Source organism: Rana temporaria, chromosome 6 (genome assembly GCF_905171775.1).
Source record: "Rana temporaria chromosome 6, aRanTem1.1, whole genome shotgun sequence".
NCBI classification, from domain to species: Eukaryota; Metazoa; Chordata; class Amphibia; order Anura; family Ranidae; genus Rana; species Rana temporaria.
The window spans coordinates 179,857,473-179,875,850 of NC_053494.1; positions in this window are offsets into that span (position 1 = coordinate 179,857,473).

The following is an 18,378-nucleotide window of genomic DNA, read 5'->3' on the forward strand; positions in this document are numbered from 1 at the left end:
GTGGTTTGCATTCACTCGTCTAATTTTAACTGAGCATTTGGCCCCATGCAGCATGCATGCTCTGATTCACTTGTGCTTTATCCCTGTAGGACTTTAAATGATGGGCTTTATCACAGAATCACTCACAAGTGAATTAAAATTAATCTGCTTTTATCTCGAACTCTTAGTAGCCAAGCGCGATTAATTTATTCGCATCAAGGTCGGGTGAATGATAATGCAGCAAGAGGAAACACTAAGAATGGATCTGAATCCGAGTCTTTTCTGATGTAAGAGGCCAAGAGGTAGGTAGTTCTCCTTTTATTGTGATGGGTATGGATCTGCTTACAGAGGAAAGACAATTGGGGTATTTATAGCAACCAATCAGAATGCAGCTGTCAGGATTTACAGTAATAAAAGTTAATTATTTAGTTCTTTGGGTAGTTAATTATTCCAGTTGATACATCGAGCATCCTTGATTTTTTAGAACATTTTAGCAGATGAAAGGTGTTGTGGTTATTCAAAAAGCAGTTTTATTTTATTTTACTTTCCTTATTATTATTATTTTTTTAATCTAATATGGGAATTTTGGGGTAGATCCACAGAGCGAGTACGCCGGTGTATCTACTGATACGCCGGCGTACTTTAAAATTTCCCGCGTCGTATCTTTGTTTTGAATCCTCAAAACAAGATACGACGGCTTCTGGGTTAGATCCGACAGGTGTACGTCTTCGTACGCCTTTGGATCTAAGATGCAATTCTTCGGCCGCTGGGTGGCGTTCATGTCGTTTTCCGCATCGTGTATGCAAATTAGCTATTTCCGACGATCCACTAACGTACGAGCGGCCGTCGCATTTTTTTACGTCGTCTGTAGTCGGCTTTTTCCGGCGTATAGTTAAAGCTGCTATTTCGTCGCGTATAGTTAGACTTGCCATGTTAAGTATGGCCGTCGTTTATGCGTTTAATTTGAATTTTTTTTTTTTAAGTCGTCCGTGAATCGGAATGTACGTAAGTCACGTCTATGTTAAAAAAAATGACGTCCTTGCGACGTCATTTAGCGCAATGCACGGCGGGAAATTTAGGGACGGTGCATGCGCAGTTCATTCGGCACGGGGACGCGCTTCATTTAAATGAAACGCGCCCCCTAATCGCCAATTTGAATTTCGTGCCGTTACACCGCTTGAGATACACTACGCCGCCCTAATTTACGGGGGAAATTCTTTGGGGATTCGAACCGGCCTAATGTAAGTTACAGCGGCGTAGCGTATCTCACATACGCTGCGCCGATCTATTTGTATGTGAATCTATCCCTAAATATTTAGGGCTGAGTATGCTGAATCTCGTCTGAGTTTATTATAGTTTTTTAATAGTAATACTATAATTAAAATAATAATAAATTTTAATATATATATATATATATATATATATATATATATAAAATTATTATTGTTATTATTATTTTATTGAATTGGCAAGACGGTCTATTTTATAATACTGTTTATGTGGTTATTTATTTGATGCTATTGTGGTTTCTATGAATTAGGGAATACCACAAAGAAAATACATATGTAGCTATTATAAATAAAAAGGGGGGGAGGAGGAATAAATGTAAAAGATTGCCAAAAAGTTCAGTAGCTTGTGGCTCAGGGTTGCATTTATTGAATCTGGGCATGTTCTTTGATTTACTAACAATCCATTCAAGTACATCAAGGTCCATAGGTGTGCGCAGCCTATGGTATTGGGGTGTGCACCCCAAAGCTAAAACACATGGTACCAATCACTGTGTTCATTCAGAAAGGTAAGGGGCTGGTAAATGACATTACTACTTCACCCACTTATCCTGAAACATCATCTGTGTGTGCCCGCAGCAGCAGATGGCGGGAGAGGAGGGAAGCCGGTAGCGCTGCAGGAGGGGGTACTGAGCTGCATAGGGTGATTAGGGTGTGCCTGGGCACACCTGGCACACCCTGTGCGCACGCCTATGTCAAGATCCTTGAGAAAGCCTTCACACCTATGCCTTTTGGTAATGCATGGTAAAATGCTGAGTAAGGAAAACTTTTGGCTTCTTGGTTTTTAATAGTATCATGATACACCTTGCCCACCAGGAGCAGAATTAGGGGAGGCAGGAGGGGGCAGCTGCTCCAGGTGCAGTGTTTTCATGTGGGAGGGGGAGGTGATGTGTGATGAGCTGTGTCCTCTTCATCACATTCATACCCTGTATTTGTCTTGCCCTTTGCCAGCCTGGTTCTAGTTACAATCACTGGTAAAGTGCACCTCAACGTATGTTCATTTTAGCACTCCTTAATGCATAGATGTTAATCATGTTTGTATTGTGGCGGGGTGCATTGAAAATAATGGCACATGTCTGGTTTTGCTCATTGTGGTGGGTTGGGCTGCCTTAAGGCAACGCACCTTAATACACAAATTACTGCATATTGTAAAGCACCACTAATTAAATAGGAAGTAAACCCTGATGGGTTATACTTCTGTTTTGTTTCCCTGCAAAGGTAAAGCGTAATGGGCTACTATGCATCTCATAGTAGCCCATTATGTGTCACTTAAACTGAAGACTGCAATGTCCCCGATTTCCTCGCTGGCTGGAAGCGTCCATTATTCACCCCTCTTCCTTCTGGGGCCGTGAACTCCAGCACTGTGACGTTACTACCGTGCGCGCGGGAGCCGGCAGTTACGGCATGACCCCAACTTGAGTCGGCACAGCGTGCCCTTTCGAGAGTGTGCATGCGCCGAATACACTGGCGCATGGTTGTTAGACATCGCCGTACGGGGAATTATTAACATCTCCTAAATCGTATAGGTTTAGGAGATATTTCCAGCACCAACAGGTAAGCCTTAATCTAGGCTTACCTGTAGGTGAAAGTGGTCTGTAAGGGTTTACAACCACTTTAAAGGTGTAAAGGAGACCTCACGTGATTAGATGTTTTAAGTGTGCACAGGTTCACTTCACCTCACTTTTCATCGTTGGTCACATCAGCAGTATGTTTGCCCTCAAAGGGACAGTTGTATCTGGAGTGCACTACGTATAGAGTGCAGGGTTTAGGAGTGCGTTACACAGAGAGTTGAAAATTCAGGATTACACTAGGTACAGAGAGCAATGTTCAGGACTACCCTTCTTACAGAGTTCAGTAGTGCGTTATATACAGAGTGCAGAGTTCAGGGGTGCACTATGTAAAGAGTGCAGAGTTCAGAGCTGCGCTGTGTACAGAGAGCAGAGTTTAGGGTGCTGTGTATAAAGTGCAGTGTGTGCAACCCCAACCCCCTTCAAAGCTTCCTCAAATCTCTCTCTCTCCCACTTGGTCCAGCTCTAGTACCTTCCTGTGTAGGCGGCATGCCCTGTAAAAATAGGTGGGGGGGGGACCACATAACACATAAATGTGTTTGACATATGTGCTCTACCTTATATCACGCTTTAAAGATTGAGGTGGATCAGAATTGAGAAGGACAGAAAGCTGGAGTTTTTTTGAGAAGCACCTTGCCCATTCAGGGCACACTGAAAGAACATCCTAATAATTCAACCTCCCCAGTATGGTATACTCAGCAATTCTCATTCCCTTTCAGCCTCTTCGCCATGACAGAGCCAAACGCAATATATGTGTGAAACGTCATCACCCCTTGGTCCATTGTTTTAGTCCTGGTGACAGTCTTACAATAACCCTGTTGGACGGATGTTGGTGTGCAGCTAAATTTTCTCACTAGAGCCCTCACATAGTTAGTCAAGTTGAACTAAAGACACTAGTCCATCTAGTTCAACCAATAGAAAAAAAGAAATATATATAGCCAGATTCAGATAGACTGGCTTAATTTTGAGGTGGCGTAGCGTATCGCATATACGCTACGCAGCCGTAAGTCAGAGAGGCAAGTGCTGTATTCACAAAGCACTTGCCTCCTAAGTTACGGCGGCGTAGCGTAAATGGGCCGGCCTAAGCGCGCCTAATTCAAATGAGGAACAGGGGGGCGTGTTTTATGTAAATGACTCGTGACCCGACGTGATTGACGTTTTTAACGAACGGCGCATGAGCCGTCCGTGGACATATCCCAGTGTGCATTGCTCCAAAGTACGCCGCAAGGACGTATTGGTTTCGACGTGAACGTAAATTATGTACAGCCCCATTCACGGACGACTTACGCAAACAACGTAAAATTTTCAAATTTCGACGCGGGAACGACGGCCATACTTAACATTGGCTAGGCCAGCTATTTTTTCGACTAACTTTACGCCGGAAAAAGCCGTACGTAAACAACGTAAAAAAAAAATGCGCCGGGCGCACGTACGTTTCTGAATCAGCGTATCTAGCTAATTTGCATATTCTACGCCAAACTCAACGGAAGCACCACCTAGCGGCCAGCGTAAATATGCACCCTAAGATACAACGGCGTAGGAGACTTATGTCGCTCGTATCTTAGCCTAATTTAAGCGTATCTGGTTTCCAGAATACGCTTACATTTACGACGGCGTAGAGTTAGAGTTACAACGGCGGATCTACTGATACGCCGGCGTAAACGTCTCTGAATCCAGCTAACAGACTAAATAGAAGACCTTCATCCTATACCCACAGTTAATCCAGAGGAGGACAAGTGGTTAAGAATGCATCCAGCTTTTTTTTAAAACAATTTACTGAGCTGGCCAGATCTAGTTCCTAAACGAGTCAATTCCACATTTTTACATAAAGAGTGAACCCTTGTCTGTTGCAATGAGCTTATGTCTATAAAATACTAATGGACCACTACATATGGACCACTAATGTAGTTATGCATGGTGATCATTTCCCCCCCCCCCCCCCCCCCCCTTAAAGAGGTTGTAAACCTCGGAAGAATACACAAAAAAAAACCTGCAAGACAAAGGCATAATGAGCTAGTTTGCATTGCATATTAGCTCATTATGAAATACTTACCTCAGAACAATGCCCTGAATCGGTGTTGGCACGACTCAATCGCTGTGATTGGCTGGAGCCGCGATGACGTCGCTTACGACATGAGTCCTGAAGAAACGGCACCAGTGAGCCAGTTCTTCAGTGTGCATGCGTCGGTGATGTCGGCAGCAGGGCATATACTGAATATCCACTAAACAAGTTTAGGAGATATACACGATACCTCCAGGTAAGCCTTATTTTAGGCTTACCTGGAGGTAAAAGTGGTGTAACAGAGTTTACAACCACTTTAATTGCTTTTTCTCAAGAGAGACTAAGTTCAGTTCCTCTAATCTTTCCCAATAGTTGAGATCCTCCATGCCTCTTATTAGTTTGGTTCTTCTCCGAAATCTTTTTTTGTGAAGTGCTGCCCAAAACTGAACGGCCCAGTCCAGATGAGGTCTTATTAATTCTCATTTCATTGTTCTAATGGAAAAGCATGTGGCCTTCCCCATGTGGCAGTACTGTTACCTGATAAGTCAGTTTTCAGGCAGGTACAATGTCAAGTGGTGGGAGCTGTGGCATCAATCACCTGGGTACGCTCCAACCCCACTTAACTCTGGAGCTTACCCAAGGTGGGCACCTGCAGTGGGGAGGAGGCAAGGGAGCCAGGATGGGAAGAATACTTTGTTGGGTAGGGGTGGCCTACAGGGATGGACTGGCCATTGGGACTACAGGGAGTTTCGCGGTGGGCCAATGGCTCAGTGGGCCGGCTTCAGTGACAGTGGATCGCCGCCCCCCTCCGCTCCTCTGTCTCTCCCTTCCCGCAGCGCTCACCTGGGGGGGAACAAAGAAGCAGGGGGAGGACCAGAGGAGCAGGGGGGGGGGGACAGAGGAGCATGGGGGAGGGGACAGACAGCTGACTCAACAGCTATGGCCTGGGAGTTTCTCACTTCTGCCTAATATTGTCCCATTAGGGGGGCACCAAACTGATTATTTGCCCAGAGTGAAAAAATTGTCTAGCTTCCCCACTGGTACTGCCTATAAGAGTACCAGTACCAGCCGTTCTACTCTAATAAAGTAGAACGGCTAGTGGCTAGTGAAGGGGGAGAGGGGGCTTGGGTGGCCAGGGGTGTGGGAGTTGTCCGGCCGCCATGGGAGAGACCTGTGAAAGTGGGCCAGTCTGAATGAAGTCCAGGGCCAAATTTCTGTCCCAGTCCAGCCCTGGTGGCCTATCATGAGACACTTCCACTGTGGCCTGAATGGGAAAGGTGACAGCATATTATTTAGCACTATCATTGCCTCATCTTCAGTAGTTTTGCTGAAATGTAGGTGTACACAGTATCCTACTGTTCCCAATGTAGTATGAGCTCAGCATCTACAATGCGTAACATAACTGGTAAATTACTCATAGTGGAGGCATAATGCTTACTTCTATCATTGTGTGTCCAACCACAGCAGGTGTTCACTTACTCATATTAAAACATAAAAACTCATCATAAAACAAGTGTTTGCAGATAAGGTCCACTCTTTTTATGTTTGAAGGTCTCTGCAGAGCCAACTGATACTTCAATATATCTTTGCTGACTCATGATAGCTCCTACTCCTCTTTCTCATTTGTAAAAGATCATTCGAACCAGTCTTATCCATTGTTAATATGATAGTAGTTTTTTTTTTAACACGTTCCCTACCGAGTCATTGAAAAATTACGTCGGCTGGAACCCTTCCTCCTTCAGAGTGGACGTCATATGACGTCCTTGCATTCCCGGGCGGCTAGGGGGCACGTGCACGCGCACCCTGCCGCATTGCTCAGGACCCCGGTGCACGTGCCCGGCGGCCGCGATGTCCGCCGGGCACCCGTGATTGCCCGCAATCACGGCAGGACCATGGATCTGTGTGTGTGTGTGTAAACACACAGATCCATGACCTGTCAGCGGTGAGGAGACAGATGTGTGTTCCCAGTACAGAGGAACACACATCGGTCTCCTCCCCTTGTGAGTCCCCCTACAGTTAGAACACACTTTAGGGAACATATTGACCCCTTCCTCGCCCCCAGTGTTAACCTCTTCCCTGCCAGTCACATTTACACAGTAATCAGTGTAGTTTTATAGCACTAATCTCTGTATAAATGTGAATGGTCCCAAAAATGTGTCAAAAGTGTCCGATATGCCCGCCGCAATGTCACGGTCACAATAAAAATCGCAGATTGCCGCCATTACTAGTAAAAAAAAAAAAAAGAAGCTATAATTCTATTCCCTATTTTGTAGATGCTAGAACTTGCGCAAACCGATCAAATACGCTTATTGCGATTTTTTTTTTACCAAAAATATGTAGAAGAATACGTATCGGTCTAAACTGAGGAAAAAAATATTTTATTTTTTTTAAAATTATGATATTTATTTAATCAAAAAGTAAAAGATATTGTGTTTTTTTTTTTAAATTCACGCTCTTCTTTTGTTTATAGCGCTAAAAATAAAAACCGCAGAGGTGATCAAATACCACCAAAAGAAAGCTCTATTTGTGGGAAAAAAAGGCGTAAATTTTGTTTGGGAGCCACGTCGCACGACCGCGCAATTGTAATTCAAAGTGCGACAGCGTTAAAAACTAAAAATTGGTCTGGGTACATTTAAAATTACACCGGCGTATCAATAGATACGCCGGCGTAATTTTTTTGTGGATCTGCCCCATACACTTTAATCGTGTGTGTAAAGGCAGGTGCATCAATACTTTTGGTAATACAGTGTGTCCTATCTATCTATCTATCTATCTATCTATCTATCTATCTATCTATCTATCAAGATAGATAGATAGATAGATAGATAGATAGATAGATAGATAGATAGATAGATAGATAGATAGATAAATAATGATTATAATATTAATAATATTAATAATAATAATATATATATATATATATATATATATATATATATATACATACACACTGTATATTCTAATATATGATATGTGATATTATTATTTCACATTAAAGACATTGTTAAAAACAATTAAAAATGTTTCAGGGCCCTGTGCCCAATATATAATGATTGTACATCATATCACATTCAAACTTGAAATAAATATCAAACCTATAGGCCCACAACGTTTATCTCCCTCTTGGAATAAAAAAGTACTGTACCTATTTAGACACATAAATGGAATGTTGATCTACTTCAATATATGCAGCCTAACAAAACTGGCCTTGTATTGGACTGATAGTGATATCTTATGATGTAGTCAATCTACGTCAAGTGCTCAGTCATCCTCAGTGCTAAGTCTGATACAAAATTGAAACCAGGCTTGGGATTGATGATACTGACTAACTCATGGGTGAGAGCCAATGTATTTTCATAACCTGCAATTGCATGGATATGGTTTGTCTCCTACTATCAATATAAGGATATCAAGGTATACAAATACCCTTGGTACCAGGGGCGGACTGACAACTCATGGGGCCCTCGGGCAATAGGAGATTATGGGGCCCCTGGGCAATAGTTGATTATGGGGCCACACAGTATACACACACACACACACACACACACACACATATAGCCAGATTCTGAAAGACTTACGACGGCGTATCAGTAGATACGCCGTCGTAAGTCCGAATTATTTGTATTATTCGTATCTTTATGACGCTCAATCCATCATTTGCATGGGGTCACGCCTCATTAGCATGGCTCACGCCCACTTCCACCTACGCTGGCTTACGCCAAGGAAACCTAGTGTATCTTTAGGAGCGATTACTTTGTGAATCCAGTGCTTGCATCTGTGCTCTGCGTTGGCGTAGCGTATATTAAATACGCTACGCCCGCATAAATATGCGCCGATGTATGTGAATCCGGGCCATTGAATTTTTTTCAAAATTGTTGCTCTATTTTTGTTTATAGCGCAAAAAATAAAAACCGCAGAGGTGATCAGATACCACCAAAAGAAAGCTCAATTTGTGGGGGAAAAAAGGATGCCAATTTTGTTTGGGAGCCACATCGCACGACCGCGCAATTGTCAGTTAAAGCGTTGCAGTGCCAAATTGCAAAAAGGGGCAAGGTCCTTAACCTGCATAATGGTCCGGGTCTTAACCGGTTAAGGTATCCTGACCCCCTGACATACCACACTTGGCATGTCCTTTATTGGGGGGGTGGAGCAGGTACCTAGTTTTGACAGGTACCCATCTCCCACTTATGCCCAGACGACACCTCCTCTCCCCCTCTTACCCTACAATCTTCACAGGTCATTCAGGACGCACAGCGTGACTCGCGCATGCGCAGTGCGCACCTGGCTGTGAAACTGCAAGCTGTCACAGTCAGGTGCCCACACTTGCAATGTCGGTGCCGCGGTCAGGCAGAGGAGAGAACGGAGGCTTCGGGCAGTCAGCAGCTACACTTTTTTACATGGGTTCAGATGGAACTCTGCTTTAAGTTACTGTTTTTAAGTGGTTGCTAACTTTTTCATAACTGCCTTATTTGGTTGAAATCAGACAGATCTTATCTTATGTCTGTTGGCTCCTTTATGATAACTACACCTGCCATCGAGTATATTTAACCACTTGCGACCGCCTTACGACTTTATATGGCGGCACTTTAAAGATGGATATCTCGATAACGGCAGCAGCTACTGCCACAACCAAGATATCCATCTTTAGTGTGAGCGGTCCTGTAAAAGATAACAGTGGTCTCTGCGGCGGATTCGCCGCAAGATCACCGTTATCAGTGGCGGGAGGGCCCCCCCTCCCGCCGCTCTCCCGCGCCCTCCGCCGCTTACCGGAGCCGTCGGTAGCGGCGGAGGCGATCGGGTCCTTCAGCCTGCTGTGTGGGGATGCGAGTGAGGGCAAGATGGCCCCCACCCGTCCCCATAGCATAGCGGGGCGGAAGTGACGTCAAAACGTCAGTCCCGCCCCTGCGTCTAAAAGGCACATTTTTTTGTTGTCATTTTTTCAAATGACAAAATTTTCATTTTTTTTTTTTTTTTTTTTTTGCATTTGAGTCTAAATATGAGATCTGAGGTCTTTTTGACCCCAGATCTCATATTTAAGAGGACCTGTCATCCTTTCTATTACAAGGGATGTTTACATTCCTTGTAATAGAGATAAAAACGATCAATTTTTTTTTTCCAGTGTAAAAAATAATAAAATAATAAAAAAATAAAAAAAAGATTTTAAAGCCCCCCGTGCCGACGAGCTCGCGCGCAGAAGCGAACGCATACGTGAGTAGCGTCCGCATATGAAAACGGTGTTCAAACCACACAAGTGAGGTATCGCCGTGATCGTTAGAGCAAGAGCAATAATTCTAGCCCTCCTCTGTAGCTCAAAAAATGCAACCTATAGAATTTTTTAAACGTCGCCTATCGAGATTTTTAAGGGTAAAAGTTTGACGCCATGCCACGAGCGGGCGCAATTTTTAAGCGTGACATGTTGGGTATCATTTTACTCGGTGTAACATTATCTTTCACAATATATAAACAAATTGTGCAAAATTTATTGCTGTCTTCTTTTTTAATTAAAAAAAGTGATTTTTTTTCCAAAAAAAGGGCGCTTGTAAGACCGCTGCGCAAATATGGTGTGACAAAAAGTATTGCAATGATCGCCATTTTATTCTCTAGGGTGTTAGAAAAAAATATATATAATGTTTGGGGGTTTTAAGTAATTTTCTAGCAAAAAAAAACCTGTTTTAGTCTTGTAAACACCAAATCTGAAAAACACCCAAGGTACTGAAGTGGTTAATTGATCGGCACTGGAAATCGGGTATTTTTTTGGCATACATTGCTAGAGACAAATTTAAAGCCCAGTCCCTGGAAAGCAGATAGCTGGCACATATGTACATATGAATGAGATTTGTAGGAAGTGGTTTTGACACTCGAGTGTCTGGAGGACTGTTGGTGTGTCAGTAGCACCCGGCCTGCCAGAGAGTGAAAGCTGTGATAGAGAAGTCGGAGTTTCCGGCTGACCCCCCTGTGTGCGCTGTGCCCGCTGACTCATCTCTGCTCATGTGGGAAAGTTCCAGGCCCCGTACAGCTCTGTTTGATGTGGTCAGGTGCTTTTTTAGAAAACTCATGTGGACCTCAGTGTATATGTAATTAGGGAAAAGATTTTCCTTCTTTTCAGCCAGGTATTTTCTGGATACTCTGACATCATCATTCAGTTTTCACTAAATCATCTAGCAGAACTGAATCAAATTGAAGATAGATACACATAGCCAGATTCAGGTATAGTTACGCCAGCGTATCAGTAGATACGCTGTCGTAACTCTGAATCCGCGCCGTCCTACATTTAAGCGTATGCTCAAACTGAGATACGCTTGTTAAGATACGAGCGGCGTAAGTCTTCCTGCGCCATCGTATCTTAGCTGTCTATTTACGCTGGCCGCTAGGGGCGTGTACGCTGATTTATGCCTAAAATATGTAAATCAGCGAGATACGCCTATTCACGAACGTACGCTCGCCCGTCGCAGTAAAGATACGCCGTTTACGTAAGGCATTTTAAGACGTAAAGATAAACCACCAAAAAGATGGCGCAGCCAATTTTAAGTATGGACGTCGGAACCGTCGTCGAATTTCACGTTGTTTGCGTCGTTTGCGTAAGTCGATTCAGAATAGGGCTGGGCGTAGGTTACGTTCACGTCGAAAGCATTGACTATTTGCGACGTGATTTGGAGCATGCGCACCTGGGATACGACCGCGGACGGCGCATGCGCCGTTCGTTCATAACGTAATTTACGTGGGGTCATGCTTTATTTACATAAAACACGCCCACCTCTTCACAATTTGTATTAGGCGTGCTTACGCCGGCACATTACGCTACGCCGCCGTAACTTAGGACGCAAGTGCTTTGTGAATACAGCACTTGCCTCTCTAACTTGCGGCAGCATATTGTAAATTACATACGCTACGCCCGCACAACTTTGAGCCGCCGTACGTGAATCTGGCCAACAGAGATAGATAGATAGATAGATAGATAGATAGATAGATAGATAGATAGATAGATAGATAGATAGATAGATAGATAGATAGATAGACTGTTTCAAGATAGTTGCATATAGAAATTTAAGATTAAAAGGGATGGTATAGAAAAAATTAAGGAAAGATACAAAGAAAGGAAGGAAAGGCAAAGGAATACAAAGAAAGAGAAAGAAAAGTAAGGGATGAAATAATAAAAAAGAAGAGCAAGAGAGAAAGGTAAGAATGAACCAAGCAAATAAAGAAAAGAGAGAAAGGAAGGGAAAAAGAGAAAATTTAAGATACCCTTTTTTGTCAAGTATTGGTACGCCCGCCTTTAGGCTACTTTCACACTGAAGCGCTGGGTGCGCTGGCGGTAAAACGCTGCTATTTTTAGCGGCGTTTTAGCAGTTTTAGCATTTTGTTTGCCGCAAATTTTGGGCGCTAGTGTTGCGGTTTTAACCCCCACTAGCGGCAAAAAAGAGTTTAAACTGCCTACAAAAACCCCTCTTTTACGTTGTTTTGTGGGTGGGTTGGAAGCGCTACCCTATTGTTTTCAAAAGGCAGGGGCGCTATAGGAGCGTTATTTTTACCGCTTCTACCGTGTCTCAAAGATGCTGCTAGCAGGACCTTTTTTAGCGTCCCGACAACGCAACGCCCCAGTGTGAAGCGCATCAGTGTGAAAGCAGCCTTACACACACATGAACTTTAATGGCATCCCAGTCTTAGTCCCCAGGGTTCAGTATTGAGTTGGCCCACCTTTTGCAGGTATAACAGCTTTGACTCTTCTGGGAAGGCCGTCCACAAGGGTTAAGAGTGTGTCTATGGGAATGTTTGACCATTCTTCCAGAAGAGCATTTGTGAGGTCAGGCACTGATTTTGGACCAGAAGGCCTGGCTCGCAGTCTCCACTCTAATTGATCCCAAAGGTGTTCTATTGGGTTGGGGTCAGCACTCACTCATCCATGTCTTTATGGACCTTGCTTGGTGCACTGGTGTGCAGTTATGTTGGAATAGGAAGGGGCCATCCCCAAACTGTTCCCACAAAGTTGGGAGCATGAAATTGTACATAATGACTTAGTATGATGATGCCCTAAGAGTTCCCTTCACTAAAACTAAGGGGCCAAGCCCCAGCGTCCTGATCTTAACCTAATAGAACACCTTTGGGATGAATTAGAGTGGAGACTGCAAGCCAGGCCTTCTCGTCCAACATCAGTGCCTGACCTCACAAATGCGCTTCTGGAAAAATGATCAAACATCCCCATAGACACACTCCTAAACCTTCTGGATAGCCTTCCCAGAAGAGTTGAAGCCGTTATAGCTGTTAAGGGTGGGCCAACTCATTATTGAACCCTACAGACTAATATTGGGATGCCATTAAAGTTCATGTGCGTGTAAAGGCAGTCCCAATACTATAGACAATATAGTGTATATAGATTGGAAGGAAGGGAAAGGAAAAGGGAAGGAAGGAAATTTAAAGTGGAGTTCCACCCATAAATATAACATTACATCAGTAGTTTTAAAAAAATGTCATTAGTCCTTTACGAATTTTTTTTTTTTTTTTTTTTTAGATGCCTTCAAAGTGTTGTTGCTAGGCAGAATAGTTAATCTTCCCACTTCCTGCACCTAGGTGCTTAAGCTTCCTAACCTACACCGCACAGACTCCTGGGAATGTAGTGGGTGTAACTTTCCAGGAGTCTGTGCACTCCCCAGTCTCAAAGAATCATGTGACTTGGACAGCACAGGTGCTGAAACCTGATCTGACACTGCTTGTGCAGCACTGAGCATGTTCAAGATTTGCAAGGCTGAAATCCAGGAAGTCATACAGTCTGGCTTCATGATGCCCACACTTAAGATGGCCCCAGTCAATTTCTATTTTATAAAGTGTCTAAATGCTGTAACAACCTAACAAAACTGACCTTAGTTTACAGACTAACTTTACTAGAATACATTAAGCTTGTGTATTACAGGGGTATTTATATTTAAAAAGTGAAATTGTGGCCGGAACTCCGCTTTAAAGAAGAGGAAAAGGAGAGATAAGGGAAGAAATGAAGGGAAGGAAGGCAGTTAAAGTGAAGAAAGGGAGGGAGGAAAGGAAAAAGAAGAAAGGGGGAAGGAAGAGAAAGGAGGAAGGGAAAGGGAGGAAAGACAGAGAAGGAAGAAAGTGAAAGGGAGGGAAGGAAGGAAAGGGGAGAAGGGGAGAGAAAAAAGGAAGGGAAAAAATAGGGAAGGAAGAATGAGAAAGAGAGGGAAGGAAGAAAAGGGAATAAATGGAGAGAAGGAATGAAGGCAAAGTGAAGAAAGGGAGGGAGGAAAGGAAAGGCAAGGGGAGAAAGATAGAGAAGGAAGAATGAGAAAGGGAAGGAAATAAGGAAATGGAAGAAAGGGAGAGAAGGAAGGAAGGAAAAAAAGGGAGAGAGAGAAGGAAGGGAAAGGAAAGAGAGATAGAGAAGGAAGAAAGAGAAAGGGAGGGAAGGATAGAAAGGGAAAGAAGGAAGGGAGGAAAGGAAGGAAGCAGAAGAAAGGGAGAGATATAAGGAAGGGAAAAAGAGAGAAAAGGAAGGGATTGGGAAGAAAGGAAGATAAGGAAGGAAAAGAAAAAGGGAAGAAAGGAAGGGAAAGGGAAGAAGGGAAAGGGAAGAATGGGAGGGAACGGGAAAAAACGGCAGTGAAGAAAAACAAATAGATCTGGTGTGCATGGGTGACAAGAATTGACTATAAAGGATTGCAGCAGAAGTACACAGTACAATGTAAAGATAATTTAAGCAGCTGCTTTGTTACAAATAAAGAAAACGTGTTTACATTTTAATATATATTCAGTGTTCCTCTCTCTGTAAGTAGAAGGTAGAAAATGAAAACATAAAGCGTGGATTAAAGCATTTACGGGATGAAAGCAGCTGCTACAACAGTGCCGTGGTCAGGCCACGCAGGGATTAAGTCTGCTATTCATTGAACTCACACCTGCTGTCAAGAATCTTCTTTAGCACCTACGCTGCAGACTGCCCTGTGATATTTATATGCAGTTTATCAGCACTGAGTACTGAAATCTGAGCCATGAATGTTACTTGTGAATTGGCCTTTACTGAGTTCCAGTTTTCTCTTCTACCACACCCATGGTGTCTGCTACAACCCCATCATAATGACACAAAGGACCAATGGATACAAAAGAAGAGATCAGGCAGAGGAAAATGACTGTAAATAATAGTACAGAGGTACTCCCATCTGATGAGGTAATTACATTTTTTTCTAGACTTACTGAAGCCAACATTGAGGGCTGATATTTTTTAGCCACTATAGAAAGCCTGCTGAGGATTATTCCAATACTATAGCGCCAGAACTGTTACATTGTAATAAATATGTTGTTAATTTCGCAAAAGCAAGAGATTAACAAACATGTTATACTTACTTCTACAGTGCAGCTCGTTTTGGACAGAGTGGCCCCGATCCACGTCTTCTTGGGTTCTTCAGCGGCTGTTTAGGCTCCTCCCTGCTTCTGATAACCCCCCCTGGCGCTCTCCCAGGGGGGGTTAATACAATGCATGCTACTGTATGTTGGTTGTGATTCTCTGTAGTGCCTTGCACTGTACTATACCGTACACGTGTGTTGTGATAACGGGCATTCACTCATGTGTTTAAAGGGGTTGTAAAGGTTCGTCTTTTTTTATAAATTGGTTCCTTGGTACTAGTACATTGTTGGTTCACTTACCTTTTCCTTCGATTTCCCTTCTAAATGATTTTTTTCTTTGTTTGAATTTCGCACTTCCTGTTTCTCCTCAGTAAGCTTTCCACCATCATCCGAGAGGTGGAAAGTCAGTCAGAACAGCTTACTGAACACCTTACTGAGGAGGAACAGGAAGTGAGAAATGCAGACAAAGAAAACAAAGAAAAAAAACATTTAGAAGGGAAATGGAAGGAAAAGGTAAGTGAACCAACAATGCACTAGCTTAAAGTAACCCATTTAGAAAATAAAAAACAAACCATTACAACCCCTTTAAGCTTGCATCGTTACAACACACAATTGTGAATAAACACTCAGGGCCAGATTCTCGTAGAATATCGTATCTTTGTTCCGGCGTAGCGTATCCTATTTACGCTACGCCTCCGCAACTTAGACGGGCAAGTGCAGTATTCTCAAAGCACTTGCTCCGTAAATTGCGGCGGCGTAGCGTTAATAGGCCGGCGTAAGCCCGCCTAATTCAAATGTGGAACACGGGGGGGTGTTTTATGTAAATAACTTGTGACCCGACGTGATTGACGTTTTTCACGAACGGCGCATTCGCCGTCTGTGGAATATCCCAGTGTGCATTGCTCCAAAGTACGCTGCAAGGACATATTGGTTTCGACGTGAGCGTAAATTACGTCCAGCCCCATTCACGGACGACTTACACAAACGACGTAAAATATAAAAAATTCGATGCGGGAACGACGTCCATACTTAACATTGGTACGCCGCATGTACGCCACCATATAGCAGGGGTAATTTTATGCCGGGAAAGGCCTAATGTAAACGGCGTATCTGTACTGCGTCGGCCGGGCGTACGTTCGTGAATTCGCTTATCTAGCTGATTTACATATTTCTAGGCGTAAATCAGCGTACACGCCCCTAGCGGCCAGCGTAAATATGCAGTTAAGATCCGACGGCGTAAGAGACTTACGCCGGTCGGATCTAATAGAAATCTATGCGTAACTGATTCTTTGAATCAGGCGCATAGATACGACGGATCAGACTCAGAGATACGACAGAGTATCTGGAGATACACCGTCGTATCTCCTTTGAGAATCTGGGCCTCAGTGAGGCTCCTAAACTTTTTGAAGGCTCAGATAAGTACCTGCTTGTGACTAACAAGTATCCCCTTTAATACTATATTTCAAATGTTGTATAGGACGATTGTTTTGCTGGCAGTCTGCTGAAGTGGATGGAATAGTACCCAGTGCTGCCGCTACTAAAACTCGCCCACTCTTGTTAATGAAGATTTAGGAGGATGAGAATGTTAATTGGAATTCAGGGCATGGGAGTAGATTGGGAGGCAAGAGGTGGGCGTACAGAGGAGATTCATGTGTAAGACCAAAGTTTGTTTTCCCAAATGGAGTTCTCAAAATGAACATGAGATCAGTTTTCTATTCAAGTGTATTCTTTAATTGCATTCTGTCCAAGTTATCTTTGGATGACATTTGTTGTTTTGCCCTTTTTAACTCTTGCTGACAAATTTCCTTAAGCGAGGTCGACGCTGCGGCTGTCCCTGCAAAGCAATCTGCAATGGATTGCTACGGTTTAGCCTGCAGTTTCCTGCCTGTGATATTTTTCTCCCATACCCTCGTTATCATTGCTTGCTTATGTAGTGTGACTCCTTGTAAGACACATAGGAGCGAAGGTGTTCTACCTTGGAACGCTGGTGGCGTGAAAACATGGGATCATCTGTTTGATTTTAGAGGAACCCTGGCCAGGAGATCTTGTCACCCAAAAGTTTTTCGTTGGTAAATATATTTCCATGAAGATCTTACTGCTTTTACAATAAGGCAGAAATTGCCTATTGTCTATATATTATTTTTTAGAATGATGACAAGAAATGCAAATAACATTTGTATATACATTTTTTGGCAGCAAATCCATCCCCTGAGGAAGACTTTGACCACGCAGGTCGAAACGCGCTGGAATTTGCATATCAGACTTTTAAATGTGTAACTTTACATGCGTATAAATTTGTTGTAAGATTTTGAATATTCTTTCCCTGACCAGAGCTCATATTTTAAAAAGCCTATGGGCCGGATTCACGTAGATAGACGCATCTCATATGCGCTACGCCGACGTAACTCTGAGAGGCAACAGCAGTATTCACAAAGCACTCGCTCCCAAACTTGCGCCGGCGTAATGTAAATTGGCCGGCGTAAGCCCGCCTAATTGAAAGTAGGGAGGTAGTGGGCATGATCTATTAAAATGAAGAGTGACCCCATGTAAATGAAGGGCCGAACGAACGGCGCATGCGCGCGCATGCTTAGAATCACGTCGAATTTACGCCCTAAGATACGCCGGCTCAATGGCAACGACGTGAACGTAACCTACGCCCAGCCCCATTCACGTACGACTTACGTAAACGACGTAAAATATGAAGGCTGTTCCGTCGTCCATACCTTTGCATGGGTTGCGCCTCCCTATAGGTGTTTTATCTTTACGCCGGACGTACGCCTTACGTAAACGGTGTATACTCATGCGACGGGCGCAAGTACGTTCGTGAATCGGCGTATCTTGGTCATTTGCATATTCGACGCGTAAATCAATGGAAGCGCCCCTTGCGGCCAGCGTAAATATGCGCCCAAGATACAGCGGCGTAGGGGACTTACGTCGGTCGGATGGAGCCGAAATTCAGGCGTATCTTATTTTAAACATCAGGCGCATAGATACGACGGCGTATCAGTGCACTTTCGCAGCGTATATCTGTAGATACGTCGGCGTAAGTCTTTCTGAATCCGGCTATATGTGCCTAGCCCATATTGTCATTTTTTTCAATAAAGACATTTTTCTTTTGAAGTTGTGAAGTTTGCTGAGACAATACCCCACTGGGGGATTTTTCCCATTTTACCTCCCTGCTGCAATGGTTCTGCTAAACCTT